The following is an 18,383-nucleotide window of genomic DNA, read 5'->3' on the forward strand; positions in this document are numbered from 1 at the left end:
CCTCTTTTGATGATAGATCAACTGTTTTTGTGTGGTAACTTTTGACAACCCCTATGACAAAGCTTGATAACCCAACCTGTCTGCATGCGAGCAATTCACAAATACCATCTAATCCTCACTGAAACAGCTCGTTATTTGTGTTTGTGAGGTCCAGAAAGTGCCCTGTATCGTGGTATTAGCCAATTTAAAAGCTATTAATTTATTTTTTTCGCCAAACTGAAGCTATTGACTTACCATTTATACGCCACTCAATTCCCTCCGCCACCACAACCTTTTAAATCTAAGTTATCAAGACTTTAAAAAATCTTCCGTGCATGTATTTGACTTTTCAAGTCGATGAAAGCTTTCAGAATGCGAAAAAGGCCCTTTTTGCGTTTTGTAAGTTTGGACAATAAAATTCGCAACTTAACTTTTATCAATTTCGCTCAAAATTATACTGTAGGTAGAACAATCTTTTGGCAATAAAATAAAGCGAACTTGAGTCCAGAATCACCTTCTGTTATTTTTTTATGATGATTTAAAGTAACCAATGTTGGAAACGGCAAATGTCACGAAAGTTCCCTATTTGCTAAATGTGACAAATTATTATTTCAGCGTATTTTTCGGAGAGGCAAGAATGATCAGTACTATCACATTGTACAATAGTGCAATAGCAACGGGCTATTCAAGTTGCAAATTTGTTTGTTGCAATCAAAATGGATCAGTGCCGAAAATATGGTGAATTACGACCTTGATGCGCTTTGCGTATAGGGGTATATGGACGGGTGATTGAAAACTTCTACTGCTGAGCTTTCTTCTGGCTCTCTCTCTCTCTCTCTCTCTCTCTCTCTCTCTCTCTCTCTCTCTCTCTCTCTCTCTCCAAAATCACTTTGGATTCTTTTAAAAAATTGGTTTCGAAATGAATTTTGTGGTAGCAAATTATGAGTCGTTAAATGGGTTGTCACGGGGCCTAACAATCGTTTGTAATTTAATGATCCTTCTCAAAAAGCAACTGAGAAAAAATAAAAACACTAGGTACTTCTTCACAATTACAGTCAATTAAATTTTCTTTCTGAATTCGGCAAAACAGTTGGTTCGTTTTAAACGAACCAACTAAAAACGCCAAGCAATGATTTGAGGTCCACGATCTGCTATAAATACACTTTCGTTGAGTCTTTGCAAGTCCGCTAAATTTTGGACATTTCTATTATAAATTTCACAACAGAAACCGAGGAAGTTCAATGACATGAACGCAGCATTAAATCCCCTTAAGTGTTTCATGTTACTTCAGTTTTTCGGTGGAAGAAAGACAAGATTTGCACACGTCATTGCAAACGAACTCTCACAACTTTAGAGGATACATTTGAATTTACTTAGACTTACTTTCTTTGTCACTTGAAACTGAACAGAGGTAAATCCACGTGGACTAATCGCCGATGGAAGTGACCATTACTTTCCTTATGATCACTGATTGTTTTTGAAGAAAACATCGTCATGATAGTCATGTTTCAAAGATTGCTTGGAAGCCCTTTAAATTTAACTTTTATCTCTTGACGCAAATAAAACTGTTTCGCTGAATCCTCTCCCTTTGATTTGTATCACCTCTTCTTTCTATATTGTTTACTACTAGTTTTTCAGTTAATAGCCGGGAGGATCTTGCCGTAATTGCAACCCTAAATTATTCGGGTGTTTAATAATATATTTCCATATTCGAAGAAACCTGTTTATTGCCACATTATTATCTAGTACTTTGTAAGCTTCAACTACAGCTGAATCGCTACAGGTTATTAGTTTCTTAATAAGTGCCCCCTCGATTGAGGGCCCTCCTTCCAATAAGCGCCCCTCCGTTCATCCGAAATTTTGAAGAAGCGCCCGGCGATTACTCGAGGAAATGCGTTAAATAAAATTGGTTACTTAGGTTTGACGGAAGGGATTTTTATCGAGAATCAAGAGGGACTCGCGATGCATCAAGTCAAGATAAACTTCTTTGATAGAAGTATTACATTTCCAAGTAATTCAAGACTTCTCTGAATTTGTGATTTAACGCAGATTTTGATGTCATCGTGCAGGATGTGGACCAGCCGGCTTTCGTTTATCTCTCTTCCCCCTCCCACCTCCCACCTCACCCACGACTGTGTTACATGAATGCACAAATAAGTATTTCTACAATCCAAAGCTCACAAAAGATTAAATTCAGTATGAATTTTTAGATAAACTGAAGCTTTTCAGACATTGTGTTATGGACCTGTGTTCATTCTCTGGTACGTGGGTTATTTTGTTTATCTATCGTTAAATATATACTCAACATGAAAAACTGATTCTAATTGGTCCTAGCGAGTTCAGTATATCACGATAACGCCACATATCCGCGCAGTCTGCGTCGCAAAGAATTTTTTCATCTGGGAAGTAAAAGGTCTCTTTTTCTGCTATTTTTCCTACGGAAATAACCAACGAAAATTCCAGAGCCCCGATGCTGATCGTTGTTAAACTTAGGCCAAACTCCAATGTTTAATTTCAATATCCTTAGCGCGACACAGTGACTGAAAACGGCAAACAACATGAGGTGTTGGTACAAAAACTGTCCCGTTGTGACTTTGATGAGAGAAATAGAAAAAAAGAGAATAATCTCCTAAGTCTTAAAAGAAAACTGCGGTAGCGCTCAGGTAATTTGGAGTACCTGCTAGCCCGGAACCGAGTATTCAGATCGTCACAAAAGCGACATCATGTGGCCACGGACACTCGAGCAGGTTATATGAGGCAAATTCTCGTCATTTTTCTAGGACTACTTATGGCATCTCAAAAATGCCCCAATGTTTGGCATCAGCGGTTTTTGCCAATGGTGAAATAGTAAGCAAAAGAGTCGCCAAAACACTTTTAACCTGTCAATCGGATTCGTTCCACAGAAAAAAAAAAGTCACAACCATTTACTAAAGCTCCTTATCGCATGAACTGAAACGCTCGGCGTTTTCCGTCGCCATACAGTAAGAAATCGGAGTTTACATCCAATTGAATTTACATAAACCAAACTAAACCCTTCAATGAAAACAGCGCATCATTAACTGTCAAACGAGTTCAAGGTCTTTCATATCTCACTGTTTTTACTGCTAGTCGTAAACAGTTTAGGATCCCGAGTAAATCTTTGGATCTGCGGACTGGAAAAACCATGCAGTCTCCATGTGTCCAACTATAATCACTGTGAAGTAAATCTCACTTTTATAACTTTCGCCTAGACGCACACTCTGAAAATGTTAAATGGCTTCCTTCATGGTAAATGGTTGGAAAATATTCCATTCTTTCTCTCTTTAGAATGTTTTCGGTGCCTAGCATATGGTAGAGTCAGTCACAGTGGGTTTATATCAACTCGCGCCCTCACTGAATCAAGTGACACATGTCTTTGAGAAAGAGATTATAGACTCTTGCTTTGTAAAATTAAATTAAACCCTATGCTTTCTAATTTTTTAAAACCTTCCTCAGCCCTTGGCTAGTTTACAACACCGAAGCAGTCCTGACGGACAAATTCTAAGAATCAGCTAGTCTTTTCGCCGGATTGCTGATTAAAGCAAACAAGGGACTGCAACTAATATTTCGGTAAGAACCAGTCTCAATCAGCCACAATTTAAAAACAAATGTATTATGAATGACGATGGAGTTGCCGGCTGTTTGAATTCTCTAACCTATAAAATCAAATCACTTCCATTCAAATGCGTAGCTAGATAAATGGCAGTCAGTAAAAATGTGAGAAACACTTGCACGAATATAAATGGCCTCCAAAACTTTGGTGGATGTTAAGAAGTCAAACTTTTAAAAGTTGGTCCAATCTTGCGATGTATGTCACTGTCAGTTTATATTCGTACTGCACCCGAACTTATTTCTGAGATAGTCATAAAGATGGGAAAATAATTTAAATATACTTAATTTACTAGAGATTATTCAAATCGAACTGAATTCATCATTTCGAATTCTTTCCTATTTGTGATTGTTTCTGATATACTCAATAAACGCTCGTTGTCGCACTCGTTTACTTCATCTTTTTATTTTCCATATAAAGCAAAAGGTCAACTGAAAATAGATCACAAAACGCTAACTGATTCGATGTACTTAGAAATGTAACAGGATATTGAAAAGCGAAACAATGTAAAAGGAATTCACGCACCGACATTAACGGCTTTAGTACTCAGGAGAATATCCAAACACGTGCGTTCACTAACTCAACTAATCGTTTACTAATCAAGTTTGATATACTATTCTACGATAAACATTATGACGCCACGGTAACACTATTAATATCATATCATCATCATATATTCGAGTAAGTTATAAAATTCTGGTCGTCGATTCAAATTTCCATTTACCCTGAAAAGCTCTCTGGATTCGTTCCAATCGGTATCTAAATATTGTCAATAAGACCAAGAATTACTCGGGGCTCCGTGTAGCAGTGCATGTGTTTCAGGTTCTTTACCGGGTTCAAGTGATATTTTGTTTGAGCAACATATAAATCGCGATAACGTACTGTGCGCTGTTTGTCATATCGCTGAAACGATATTTTCGGTAAGATATCTCGGCGATTTATCGAAAGAAAGTTAGTTTTGCGTTGCACTGTAAATCACCTAAGTTGAGCATCTCTCATCGTTTACTGCCCTGAAGTAATTTTTTGCCCCTTTGGGCTTTTATCTCAGTTATTTTATGATGCCTTTTAATTTGCCCCTATCAAGGAGACTTCTTATTTAACTGCGGCACAAACCATGTTCAAATTTTCCATGTAGTGCAACTTTTGTCTTTTAAATTGAAGTTCATTGAGCTAATTGGCCTTTTCCACTATTTTATATAAAATCTTTTAGTTTCCAAGTTGTCGAACAGAGAATTATCTTCAGTTTTCAAGGCTGACGTCGTTCAAGAGAGATTTTTTAGGGACAATTTTAAAAGTTTAGCGTAACGGTCTGAGGTCCCAAGATCGCGCAAATAAAGAAAACGGATTTTGTGGTTATCATTTCTAGCGATAGTTAAATCCAGTCAAGAGGATATCAAATGTATATACTCTTGAGCCCATGAATGCTTACAATCAGCAATCGCCTCGGAAATTCTCCGTTCAATAAAGTTTAGCTCTAAAAACTACAAAATTCCGTAAAAATCACCATTTTGACACCATTTTGATATGCTTTTACACCTCAAACGAGAAATACGATACATATTTATCGGTTTTTTCACATAAAAAGGAGTCGGTTGCGGGCAAATTTAATTGTCGGGATTCAACAATCCAGAACAACGACCAGGCTCTAACTTTTTGCACACAGTTCGTATGCATGCAGGAGAGAGACGTCCGACGATCATAAATTTCTCAAAATCTATTGCAGACCAGAGCTCATATCATATGGTAAGTCGAAAATATTTTAAAACAATTCACTTTATAGTCATTCAATATTTATCCTAGATTGCTCAAAAATACCCCAGATATGGAAACTCGGGGAAATTATAACCAGTGACCACCTTCCATCCACTGGATCTTGTGATGCTGATAAATAACAAAGCCTGAGCAGAGGCTTCATTTGCTGTCTTGATAGAAATCATGCAGTTTTCCCATCAATGAAAAAATTGTTTCGACTATATTAATAGAAGAGTGGTGAGTCTTTAAGACCAATGAGCAAGCTTGTTATTAAGTTCAACAAAGCTTGGTCCTAAATTAAATTAATACAAGGAGCGAACATAACTAAATCATACTCAACATAACACATGTTTTCCGCAGACTAATTTCTTTGACTGACTTGTTATTGCCCCAAAAGCAACAAAAACAACCAGTTATTGCATTCGTTCGCAGTAACCACAATGTGTATCGAAAGGAGAAGAATAACTAAGTATGGTGACATGTCGAAATGAAAGAAATGATGAAGCTCGTGCCCAGTCATTTCAGTGCCTGGTGCGAGGCCTTTTATCCTCGAATAAAAAAGGTGGCATGCGCTAGCTTCCTCTGTTTGAAGGGAACATTGGTAAGAGCTGAAACTCCACACCCTTGGTAAACTTTATGCGTGGGCATGACTTACCGAAATCAGGACTAAGGGGGGATCCGGATGACAAAAAGAGATAGACATAACAGTAGAGGGCACATTAAGCTAAATATCAAATATTGATTTTTTTTCTCTCAGAGTGTGAGCGGGTGGTGTTCTACAAATCCTGCTATCTGATAGTTAGATGTGAGCTGTTAGATGAAGCTTAGAACTCCAAATGACTACTAACGGGAGAAAGTCTCGTTTTATAGCATTTTAAGCGGCCTCTCGATAAAGCCCCCCCCCTCCCCTCATAATCATCATTTCTACTTATTAGCCACTAAAGATATAGTACTTATACAGGTTTGAAATTTTGTGAGGAGGGGAGGGGGGGAGAGGTGGATGAAGAATTAGATGGCGTTTAATTGATCGCCGCGTGATTGGTTTTTCTCGACTGATTTTACATTTTCCAGGTGAATTAGTGAAATTCTGCGTAAGACTGTTTCAGGCCCTCGACTCACTCGTGTGGATGTTACGGTAATGAATAAAGATTATGTTAGTTGGTACTTACAGTTCACGGAGATATCGAGGGAAAACTCCTAGGGTTAAGTTCTGTAACTGATTATGGGACAAGTCCCTGGAAACAAGAAATAATCACATTAGATAGTTAGATGTGCGCTGTTAGATGAGGCTTAGAACTCCAAATGACTACTGACGGGAGAAAGTCTCGTTTTATAGCATTTTAAGCGGCCTCTCGATAAAGCCCGCACCCCCCTCCCCCCTCATCATCATCATTTCCATTTATTAGCCACTTAGTATATAGTATTTATACAGGTTTAAAAGTGTTGTAGGGTGAGGAGACCTCCAAGAAACCATCAGGCTTATAGGGGAGGCCACCTCGGTTGTCAATATGTTTGTAATTAAGTTATGGATGTGGATGTGCGGCTCGGCCAATCCGAACTCATTTCATTAAAAAATGAATCATCTTTCTTTTTACAGTAAAAAAGTTAGTCAAACCAGTGATCGATACTGGGAGAGAATTCCAAATTTTAAGACCTTGGGAAAATATTGTAAATTGTTTAAGATTAGTGTGATAGTTATGTAGTCGATAGCAATTGGCTATTCTTGTATCATAACTGAATACTTGCCTATTTCCTCCCTTAATTTCTTAGATACGAAGAAAACCTGTTTCTGTTGCCTTTAAAGTTTCAACTACAGCTGAATCAGTACAGGTTAATAGTTCGTTAATAAGCTCCCTTCTTGATTAAGCGCCTTCCTTTCGATATACGCCCCTCCTTTCAGCAGAAATTTTACAATAGCGCTCCGGTGCTTACTCGAGGAAACACCTTAAATGAAGTGGCTTGATTAGGTTTGACGGGAGGTTTAATTTTTATTAAAAATCAAGCAAGACTCGCGATGGAAATGGTCAAGATAAAATTCTGTGATAGAAATATTACATTTGCAAATAATCCAAGACTTTGCTGATCCTAGCAGTATGCAGGAAGCGTGTCATATGAACTTCGTAATAGACCTCGTTCACCGTAGAGTCTCTGTGGCTCAGTGGTAGAGCATTGGAGCGTGGAATCCGAAGGTCTGAGGTTCGATTCCTCATGGGGACTCAGAATTTTTTCTTTGTCCCACGCTCATGACAAGACCAAATTCTCTTCGAATTTCTCCAATCCAAGACTTCTAGGAGTTTTTGGATCAACACAGATATTTATATCATCGTGCAACAGGTTTTCGCTTATCCCTTTCCCCTCTCCCTTCACCCACGACTGTTTTACGTAATGTACCTGCGCAATTAAGTATTTCGACATTAAATAAGCTAAGTTTTTCGTTTGTCTCACGATGTAGTCACGTGTGATGTAGATCGCGACGTTCCGACTACATACTGCTAGTCTTCTTCAGGCGATGAGGTCGACTGGTCATGCGTGATCTTATAAAGCATGATGCTCTGCTGTGATTGGTTGTTTTTGAACAGCTCTGATTGGTGCATTTCGATCCTTGCTGTTCACTCAGTGATTTGCTCCCTCGGTGGTCCGACATTGTATCAGAAGTCATCTTCAGTTTCACAAGCCAACCCCTCCTCCGTAAGAAATTTTCTTGCCGCCACTTTTGATAATGTGGTTACAATCATATACAAATAGTTTTCAATTCGGACAATGAAAATAAGGCAATTAATGTTATCTAAAGCTTACAAAAGGCTATATAATGAATTTTTAGATAAACTGAAACTTTTCAGACATTATCCTACTGATCTCTTTGCATTCGCTTGTATTTTTATCTATAAATAATAACACCCATCGTGGAAAACTGATTCTGATTGGTCCGAGCGATTTTGTTGCATCACCATAAATTACTCAAACAAGTTTACCATTATAGTGAAACATACACATGCAATCTGCATCGGAAAGACTATGTTTTCCGCGAGGACAAAAATTCTGTTTTTCTGCCGTTTTGCTTTGGAAAATTTCTCATCGTAAACTGAACTTCGACTTTGCACGTCATTTAAAAATAAAAACAGCGATATCAGCACTAAAAAAGTCTCAGAAAAGTAAGGGAAAAAAAGTTTTCTCGGCCACACTGAAGAACAAAGAAACCAACTTTTGGTTACTATGAAGGCGAGAGCAACCCCGGCATCAGTTCAACAAAAGAAGTTGTGAAATTTTTATCGTTAAAATGCAACGGGACACAAATGTACATATCATAGACTACCAAACATATAGAGGAACTCTTTTAATTTCAAACTGCCTTTATTTCATCGAAAAAGGCCTTGCCATAAACAATTACAAGATAGTCTCTGTAATTAATGCCCAGTGAATGCTCTCACAAAATGTGGAACGTCGACGTACGTGTCAACAGCACATTGTAGTAGTTAAAACCAACGAGTTAAAAACAGATGATTCCAGAGTTCTGAGGCTAGTCGTTGTAAAACTAAAACCAAGCTTAAATGTTTAATTTCAGTTTCCTTAGCGCGAAAAAGTGTCTTACAAACGGGAAATAACATGAGATGATATTAAAAAAAAGCTGCCCTCCTGTGAACATGACAAGAGAAATATGACAAAGAGAAAGTTTTAGGGACTCTTAAAAAAAACTGTGATAAGGCAGAATTAATTTGAGCTATACGTTCTTCCCTGGAACTTAGTGTTTAGTTCACCATAAATAACACATCATGCTATGGACACCTGAACAGGTCATATGGGTGAAATGTTCGTTATTTTCTGGAAGATTTATAGCCAGCTCCTAAGAAATTGCAATAATGTTTATCATCGGCTTATTCCAGTATTAGTGGTGAAATAGCAAGTAGATGAGTCTCCCAAACAACTCAGAAATCAGACTCGTTCCACAGAAATAAGAGTCGTGCACTAAGGCTCCTTGATAATACGTAACGAAACACTCAGCACACTCAGCAATCTCGAAATAGAAAGTCGCAATAGGGTTTACGTCGGTGGTCAAACGGCAGAAAACTAATCAGTGATCAGGGCCAGATATATTGTAATCGAAAATTTATTATATTATACTCTTGAACGTGACCCATGAAAACGAAATATCATGCCCAAAACTATGCTCCCGTCCTTTAAACTCCCCTACTCCCCTGCTCCCCAGGCCTCCCCCCTCTCCCTGCCACCGAGGGATAAAATTAGATTACAAAATGTAAAAGGTGGCTTACTGCAACTTCACACAAAAGAGATCATGTTATTGGACCAAATTTCTTGCCTACACTTATTTATCTCTCATTGAGTGCGTGAGGTAGTAGCCAGACCTTCAATAACGTAACCTAGCTACAGAGAAGTGGTAGAAACGGTATTTGAGACTTTTATGCTGAAAACGACCCTGAAAACGTTATTTTAAAAGTGCTAGAAACGCAGTTTCACCAATTTACTCTCAAGAATTTTCGTAATTATGCTGGAATTATGCTTCATCGTGTCTGACTAAAGCAGTACACTCATGATTATGACGGCATAATTTATCTGAGCCTATCTGTCGAACGGTTTCAATTAAGGTCTTTTTCATTATTTTTACCGTTTGTCACAAACAGTTCTAGATCTCGAGAAATCCTTGGATCTGAAGACTGAAAAGCCAGTCTCCAAATGTTTCCAAATATACTCACTTACAAGTCATTATCAGTATTATAACTTTCGCCCAAAACATAATACTCTTAAAATGTTAAATGGCTTATTTCCTTGAAAATGTTTGGGAAACACACCATCCTTTCGCTCTTTAGAATGTTTTCTGCGCCTAGCATATGAGAGAATCGTCGGAGTGGGTTTTTATCATCCCCATGGCAGATAACGTGACACTTGTCTCTGGGATTAAAATGAAACGTTATGCAATCAATTTTTTTCATTTTCTTAGCCTTTGGCTAGTCTCCAAAGCCGAAACAGCCATGACGGACAAATTCCAAGAATCAGCAAGATTGTTTTTGCAGGATTGCTGATTTAAGGAAACAAGAAACTCCAACTAATATTTCGCTGAGGACGGCTGTCAACCAGCCACAATTTAAAAACCACTAAGTGATATTTCGCTTAAGTCGACATAACGTGCTAAGCACTCTTTGTCATATAGCTGTAGAGATATTTTGGGGATATAAATCAGCTACATATCGGCCGAAAGTTACTTTTCCAGTGTACTGTAAATCACCTCAGTTGAGTGTCTCTCACCGTTAAGTGTGCTAAAGTAATTTGTTGCCCCGCTTTGGGTAATTTCTTTATGATTATAAGATCGATCTTAATTTGACCCCCTTGCTAAGACATTTTTTACAGAACTGCGGCACAATCGATGTTCACATTAACCATGAAGCGCACCTTTTCGTGTGGTCAATTGAAGTTATTTAAGTTAAGAAGCCTTTTCCACTGGTTTATACAAAATGATCGAGTTCTGAAGTTGTCGCATACACCGTTCTGAAGAGCTTGAACCATTTTTAAGGCTGACATCGTTCTAGACAGATTTTAAATGAAAATTTTCAACAGTATTACGAAACTGTCTCAGATCCCAAGATGGCAGACATAATATCATATCTAGTAAAGTCATATCCAGTGAATGGCAACAATCAGTGCTCAATTCCGGCAGTTCTACGTTCAATAAAACTTGAATCTACAAATTGCTTAATTCCGTAAAAGTCGTCTTTTTGATATGCTATATATACGACAAAAGGGAAATATGATACCTTGTTTATCGATTTCTCTCGCCTTGATGAAACCTGGAAAAAGTGTCAACTTTTTTTCACAGGAAATGGAGCGCTATTTTTCATTCAAATCTAACCATCGGAACTCAGCAATCCAGAACAACGACCAGACTCTAACCTTTTTCCCACACTTCGTACTGCGAGCGTACACTTTCTCTCCAGAGGGCATGCAGAAAAGAGACATCTCACGATCATGAATTTCTCAACATCCAGGCCTGCGGCATAAGCTTAACTTTTTGGATTTAGTCTCATTGTCTATCCGATACCAATCGGCAGGAAAGTCTTACTTAAATATAAATTTACTCGTGAAAACACCGTTTCACACATGTGGTTTGGAAGTTGTTCACTCCGAGTAATAGGCTCTTGTCTGTTTGTAAAAGTTCCATTAAAGTAACTGATTGGAGAGGCGTCCTGGGCTGGGATACTGGGCAAGAAGAGGGAGAGTAAGTGTAGTTGAGGACCATGTAGTAATCATAAAATTCGGTTCGCGGCAAGCGCTTGAAACAGAGAGATCTGAAAGACCTTTAAACCGTTTGACGGTTAATTTTAGGGTTCGTCGCACCCATTTAAGAAGCTGGCGCGATTTAACCCTACCCGACCACAGCAGATTATTTTAAATCACTCGACGTGAATCTTCGACACGAGAGTCACGGCAGACAAGTGAACTTGTGAATCCCGTATTGAATCTGTGTTCAATCAAAGAAAATTTGTGGTATTTCGTCGCATTTGCAAACGGGGGCCCTCTAGTTGGAAATTGGAAAATTTGAACATTTTTGGGGAAAACAATGTTTGAAGAATAAATCTCCGCTATCTTTCCACATTTGAAATACGTGGTTTGTTTTTTACAAAAATCCTCTTAGAAAATGAAAAATAGAAGTTGTTTGTTCCAATGTCCCCTCATCCCAGAATTCAGTCCAAATCCTGGAATGTTGTCTTTTGAGGCCAGAATCCTAATGTTATCCTTTTATAGCCTTGCGGTGTGTATTTCATTCAAAGCGAAATGGATTTCGCTGCAGTGGCAAGTGAAACAGTCAAATTTACAGAAATGTATATCATGGAAGCGAAAAAGGCTTGAGATAATTTATAAAAAAAAAAAAAAAATTAAAAGGGCGAGCAGCGCCACCAGCGAACCAAACGTAAACACACTACGTTGGTCGGTATAGGGCTAGGATGATGTTGGGACGAAGTGATTCATCACCAACAGTGTCGGCTTTTTAACGAAAACTGAAAACCTGAGTAGTTCATGTCACTTCTTTGAATAGAAGTGTAGTAGATGTCCTGGGAAAAGCTTAAAGATATCGCCCTGGTGTCAATTCATCAGGAACACAATTTCTGCAGTTCCTGAGGAGACGTTATGTTCGATTAACATGTGCTTCAGGTAAACTCTTTGAAATTTTCGCACAATATTTTTAATAGGCAGCTAGCCTATTGAGGTTTAAACGAGAAAATGATATGTCGTTCTTTTAAATTTAACGTGCAGGTGAATTTGAAGTATCGAAGAGAATCAAATCGTGCCAATCGATGCCTTTGGGACTTGTCATCTTAGCTGGTCGGAATGAAAATGAACTTTACTGAAAGCTATTTGCAAAAACTGTGGCTTGTTCACTATGAATATAGAGAGTTTGATTGAGGAGTTGTGTGTAAAATGGTTCCAGAGTCATGAATGTTTTTGAGGTATTACAAAGGCTCTTGCCCAAGTATTGAGTGATGGAATTGAGTGGTTGTCATTTCGTCATGTACACAAGGATGAATTTTGATTCAAACTCAAAGGCTCTTTTAAATTCAGTGTAGAGCATTAAGGATGCCTGTGACACTTGACGCCATTATGAAAATCAACAAAATGCTGACCAAGAATGTCAATGAAAGACTGATTCTAGTAAGGGAGTCAAAAATATTTTTCATTCAACATATTGTACAGGTACGCAACAAAATTCTTGTTAGTTTCGAAACGCGTAACTTGTGTAATTTTCTGTTATGTTTGTTCCGGTCTATTATTTCTTCGTTGGTCAATGATTATTACTTAATGAGTTTTTTTATTTCAATCAGTTTCATTTAAGCACATGTACCAGATATTATATTTCATATTTCATCGCTATAAGTTGCTGTCGATGCCACCAATTTTCTCTGCTATTCATGTACGATCCGCTATCGGCGATTCATCTACAATCTTTAGGAGCTAGACCAAAGTAAGTTTTTCTTTATTTCACATTTAAGATATTTCCTTTTTTTTTTTTTTTGGATACGTATATTGATTTATTCCTCGCTTTCAGTTCACTTTATAATCGCCTCATTGTTAATTAGGCTAGTGTTACATTTGTCAGGGATATTTTCTTAGTTTAGTTTCTGCTGCATTTTCTTTTACTTCCAACCACACAAATTCAGCTACAAAGTTACCATCAATCATAACTACGCTATCTTCAATCTTACTTCGCCCTCTTCATCTGCGATTTCACACCGATCTCCTTGTTTCGTTTGTAATTTTGATTACGTACTTCATTTGATTAAACCGTGATTTATATTGTGCGTTCGGATTGTCTCCGCTACACTAGTAACCTTTGAAGGTTACAGTTCTATTTTGTCAAAAATAAGAGAAGTTTTGACATGTTGAACTATTCTTGAAATGCTTTTGTTACCAGGTTGACATCAAAAGTCAAAATCCAATTTTAGTCCATAATTGCCTCCTATAATCTTACATACTGCGTGTCTATTTAGTCGCGAACCAGACCAATAGGATGTATTTTGTGCATAATTACTTGAGGTGGCAGAAGATACTTAAAAAAATGTTTGATTCGTTGTTGTCGTTGTTGTTAATTAACAAAGAATAAACAGATGTGGCCAACCACACTCATTGGTTGGTATGTAGAGTGGTCCACTTCTTGCAAAATTTGAGCAGTTTATGAATGGTTCTAATGATGATTACTGATGATGACTATTTTACTAATGACCTCCTCTTTTGATGGATTCCAACCAGAGGGTCCCCTTGATAATTTGAGCCTATCATGTTTTGATGGCTCACAGTTAAACCTCAAAATCCCAAAATGATTTTTACAGTTGACATAAGCTTTAACCCTTTAACTCCCAAGATCTCATTAGTAATTCTTCTTACTGTCTGCCATATCGTTCTTCTGATGTTAGTTTTGAGAATTTGGTATTGGATCAACTAATGATCCCCCAATTAATATTTTCCTTTATTTTCATCACTTGCCTGCTTAATATTGTATTGATATTGTAAGGAGAAATTCTGTCTTGGTCACACATGGGAACTAAAGGTTTATTATGAAGCTGTTCTCTCAGTTTGAATTCAACATGCATGGCAACACTAAACAAGTGTGGAATACAAATTTATATCGGGCACCTCTTGATATGTACATACTTGTATCACCAAGGTCTGAACTCCAATTGGTTTGAACAAATCAGTTAAATATTGACTGTGGGTCTTTTAAGTTGTGTATCAGTAATTTAAACTGTTAAAACCATCTATATTAATAGTATCTTTAAAATCCATTGACTTGATTAGAAAGCGACAAAGAGGTGTTACCTGTAATTTTTGGTGGCTTCAATTGTGACCAAACAGGTTTTGCCATTTTGTTAACTAATTTTCTGATCTTTAAATATGGGTTGGTTCAACTCTCCTAACAAATGTCTGTATGATATTATCACTACCACTGCTGGCAGCACGTATGAGACATTGTACTGGGTACACGTCATGGTTGGATCATGGCTGTAATTTATGGTACAGGAGTCTAAAGGTTTGTAATTGACACACCTATGCTATGTCACACTGTGCATATTTAGAATACACCTTTTTTCTAATCATAGTAACAACCAGGGTGGAAATTTGTGAATTTCATTTAGGATGTTGTGCATGCATTCTTCCAATCTTATATTACCTGGTAGAAAATGTTGGTTTTTTTCCCCAGCTAGAAAATAAATTGTTGTTAACATCATCAAAATGACAGCAACCTATCTTTTAAAACCATTCAATTTCAAAGTTTTCATTGACTTATGTTGCTGAGAGCTACTTGTAACTTTAGCCAAAGCAAATGAACTAGCTTATTTCATGACTGAATATTAGACTCATGTTCAATTTTGTTGAATTGTGTGTATAGCTGTGTGCTTAGGACCCTTGCGAACTGAATTCCCAGTTTTCTGGGAATTCCTAGGAATTCTCAAAAATTCCCAATTATGCAAATGACCCTTGCAAACTGAATTCCCAGTTTTCTGGGAATTTCTGGGAATTCCTAGGAATTCTCAAAAATTCCCATCTATGCAAATTAACTCTGATTTAAAAAGCTTGGAATTACTGGGAATTTCTGGGAAAGGAAGACTCCAGTTTTGTGAGGACTTGGAATCCCTAGGAATTCCTAAGAATTCTCAGCTTTACAAACTACCTATAATTTAAGAAGTGTGGAACTCTTGGGAATTGCTGGGAATTGAATTTGAGGTAATTTTAATACCCTGAGGTCAACATAAATTCTAAGAAATTCTCAATACCTTGAATGCGAAGGTTTTAAGAAAAAGAGTAATTTCAGAGGCTTAAAACTTTGGCTCAATAAAAGGTATGCTACACAAAACTTACCAAGAGATATACATACATGTACATGTTTATAACTTAAAGATCATGAAATTTATTACTCAAACTAAGTTTTAGTAAATCTTTACATTAATATAGATTTTCTCATGAACCAGCTGTCAGTTATGTTAAATGGAAATTGCCAACTTCCACAACAATTAACAATAATTACATTGTTATCTTACTTCCCTAACCTACATTACTGGTTGCCTTTGTTAGAAAACCTTGGAACAGTCAAGCTCAGTTGCCTCAAACGCTGTCAGAGACTTTTTGTTGACAATACTTTTAGTAGAAATTTCATGCCTTAGACAAACAAATTCAACACCTAATTAATCTTTCTTTTTTCATGATTGTTGTTGCTGCTTTTTTTCAGTTTTTTGCTCTATTTTCATGACTAATTGCTGTAATTTGTTTTGCTGTTTTTATTCTTACAAAACATTTTTGTAAGAGTTCCAATACTTGTGGATCATCCACACACTTTGCAAACATTTGGCATGCAGACAAGACAGAGGTAGTCAATGTACCCTTTGAGGAAAAACATCTTTTATATGACGTCTTCAATTTACTTTATTTGAAACTCTGATCTGAAAATAATTGTCAACAAGACTTGTTAGTAGTGAGAAGTACCAACCAAGTTTCCTTTCATAACTTAATTTCTTAAATGTCCCAATCACTGGATCTCCCAAAAAAATATTACATCTTTTTATTTTTGGTGCAAATTACAAGTCCTTCTTTATATAAAAATGAAAAATGCTAGTCACACTTCAGTAATAACAGCTCTTAAGTTTACTTGTTGTTCTTCTCTGTCTGTCAGCTATCAACAAAATTGTTTTATACTTCGGGCAGTGCATAACTATTTGTGGACCAGAGTTCCAACGCACCTCTGTAATCGCATATAGCTACTCCTGTCTCTTGTACAAATGTTTCTCCTTTGTAAGACGCACTCTACTCTGTTGTCAATACTGCTTTAAGTTCAGTGGAAACGACTGACTGAGGAATCGAGATGGCGGTGTTGGAACGTGTTGCTGAACGCTTGCTGCGGTCAAGCTTTGTAGATTTAGGTACTGGTACACTGGGATCATCTATGTATCTCTTACACTTCCGAATGTGGTATCCTTCTTTTATAAATATGAGGGTAAAAGACGATTTGTAGTCGCATTCAAAACTGTGATGGGCTTGTGTTATTTCTCACCTTTGCCATTAACACAACTCAAGTGAGTTTCGAGTCTTTGTTTCCTCGACAACTTTCGGCCACAAATCGTGCATTTGTAATACGATCGATTCTTGTCGATTATTTCTACATAGAGTGAGCTCACATCTTTATTTATATCACCAAGCTATCCATCTTCTAGAAGCAGAGAACCGGTCGGAGAAGTCAAAATAAAGTTGGGCGCTTCTCTTAACACTGCAATCGGCAAGCCAGCGGATTCACTTCGCTAGCCAATGACAAGTCCTAAAAGATCCACGTGATCATGCCCGTGATCGGAAACAAAGAAGACTCCATTTGGCGCTCATCTTTGAATGTACTTTTCATCGGTTGATCACTTTTCTCAACTGTTTTGCTGACTAAAACATTTCTAAAGATAGCTTTTATTCTGGTTCAATGGGAAAACGAGAATAGCGTGAGTGTTGTAAAAGAGAAGAAAGTCGTTGGCGCCGTGGAGTTAAAAGTAGGGACAACAGTTGACATATGGACCGGTACAAACAAGGGTCGAGTGGCCATCTGTAAAGCTACGATTTTGAAAGTTTGTGGTGAGTAAAAATTGCGATATTCGTTGTGATCAAAATCTTATAAAAGAATAGATGTAGCGGGTTGAATTAAGCTTACATAACGCTCGGCGCAACTGAAACTAGAATAATTCTGAGAATCGAATCGGTCACTTGCATGCCGCAGTTTCTTAAGCTTATGCTTTACAATGAAATAAACCTATCAGTAAGGTTTCAAGATTCCTCTAGTCACGTTTGGGAACATTCAAGATTCATAACAAACTTTAGTACATAAAGAAGCCCTCCTTGGTAAAAACAAAATAATGTATTCAACCCTTTTTTAGTAAAATCCATGAGAGAGATGTACTAACTCCAATATAAAAGTCACTCAATATAACACAGATTTCTCAATTTGAGAATCCAATGAATGCCCTTTTCCTCCTAGCCATCCTAAAAGCCTGGTCTGAGCTTTAAACATACATGTTTTAATATATTATTTTTTTTTCAAATTCAGATGTCAAGGAATCCAGATACAAAATGGTCAAGGTTCTTGTTGACAACCTCATTCAAGGCCAACTCATTGTGAGTCCAGGAAAAAAAATACAAACAGTACAAACAGCAGCTAAGTTTGCAGTTTAGGATAACTTCATTCTAATTTATTGTTACAGTTATAACAAGATTTTAATCAAAAAATCAATTTTATTTGTCTGTAATTAGCCCCTTCACTCCCAAGAATATAACTATATAAATATAACTTAGGATATTGTATTTTTTGGAAAAGAATCAACAGATGTTATTCACAATTTGTGTCAAACCAAATTTAATGATTGATTAGAACTATTTTATATGAATAGCTGTAATTGAGGATTAATCCGTATGAAGTTTTCAAGAAAAGAAAAATAAATCAAATTCCATCCTAATATTACCACACATTGATGTTAATAATTAATCAAAAATATTT

At 37.1% G+C, this 18,383-nt stretch overlaps 1 non-coding gene across 1 annotated transcript; it reads left to right on the forward strand.

Annotated features, from left to right (window-relative positions):
- Positions 1-7,503: 7,503 nt before the first annotated feature.
- On the forward strand, positions 7,504-7,576 carry Trnah-gug (transfer RNA histidin (anticodon GUG)). Its single transcript has one exon. It is a non-coding gene; the product is annotated as a tRNA-His (tRNA).
- The last annotated feature ends 10,807 nt before the right edge of the window (positions 7,577-18,383 follow it).

This window comes from Pocillopora verrucosa, chromosome 1 (genome assembly GCF_036669915.1).
Source record: "Pocillopora verrucosa isolate sample1 chromosome 1, ASM3666991v2, whole genome shotgun sequence".
Classification (NCBI taxonomy): domain Eukaryota; kingdom Metazoa; phylum Cnidaria; class Anthozoa; order Scleractinia; family Pocilloporidae; genus Pocillopora; species Pocillopora verrucosa.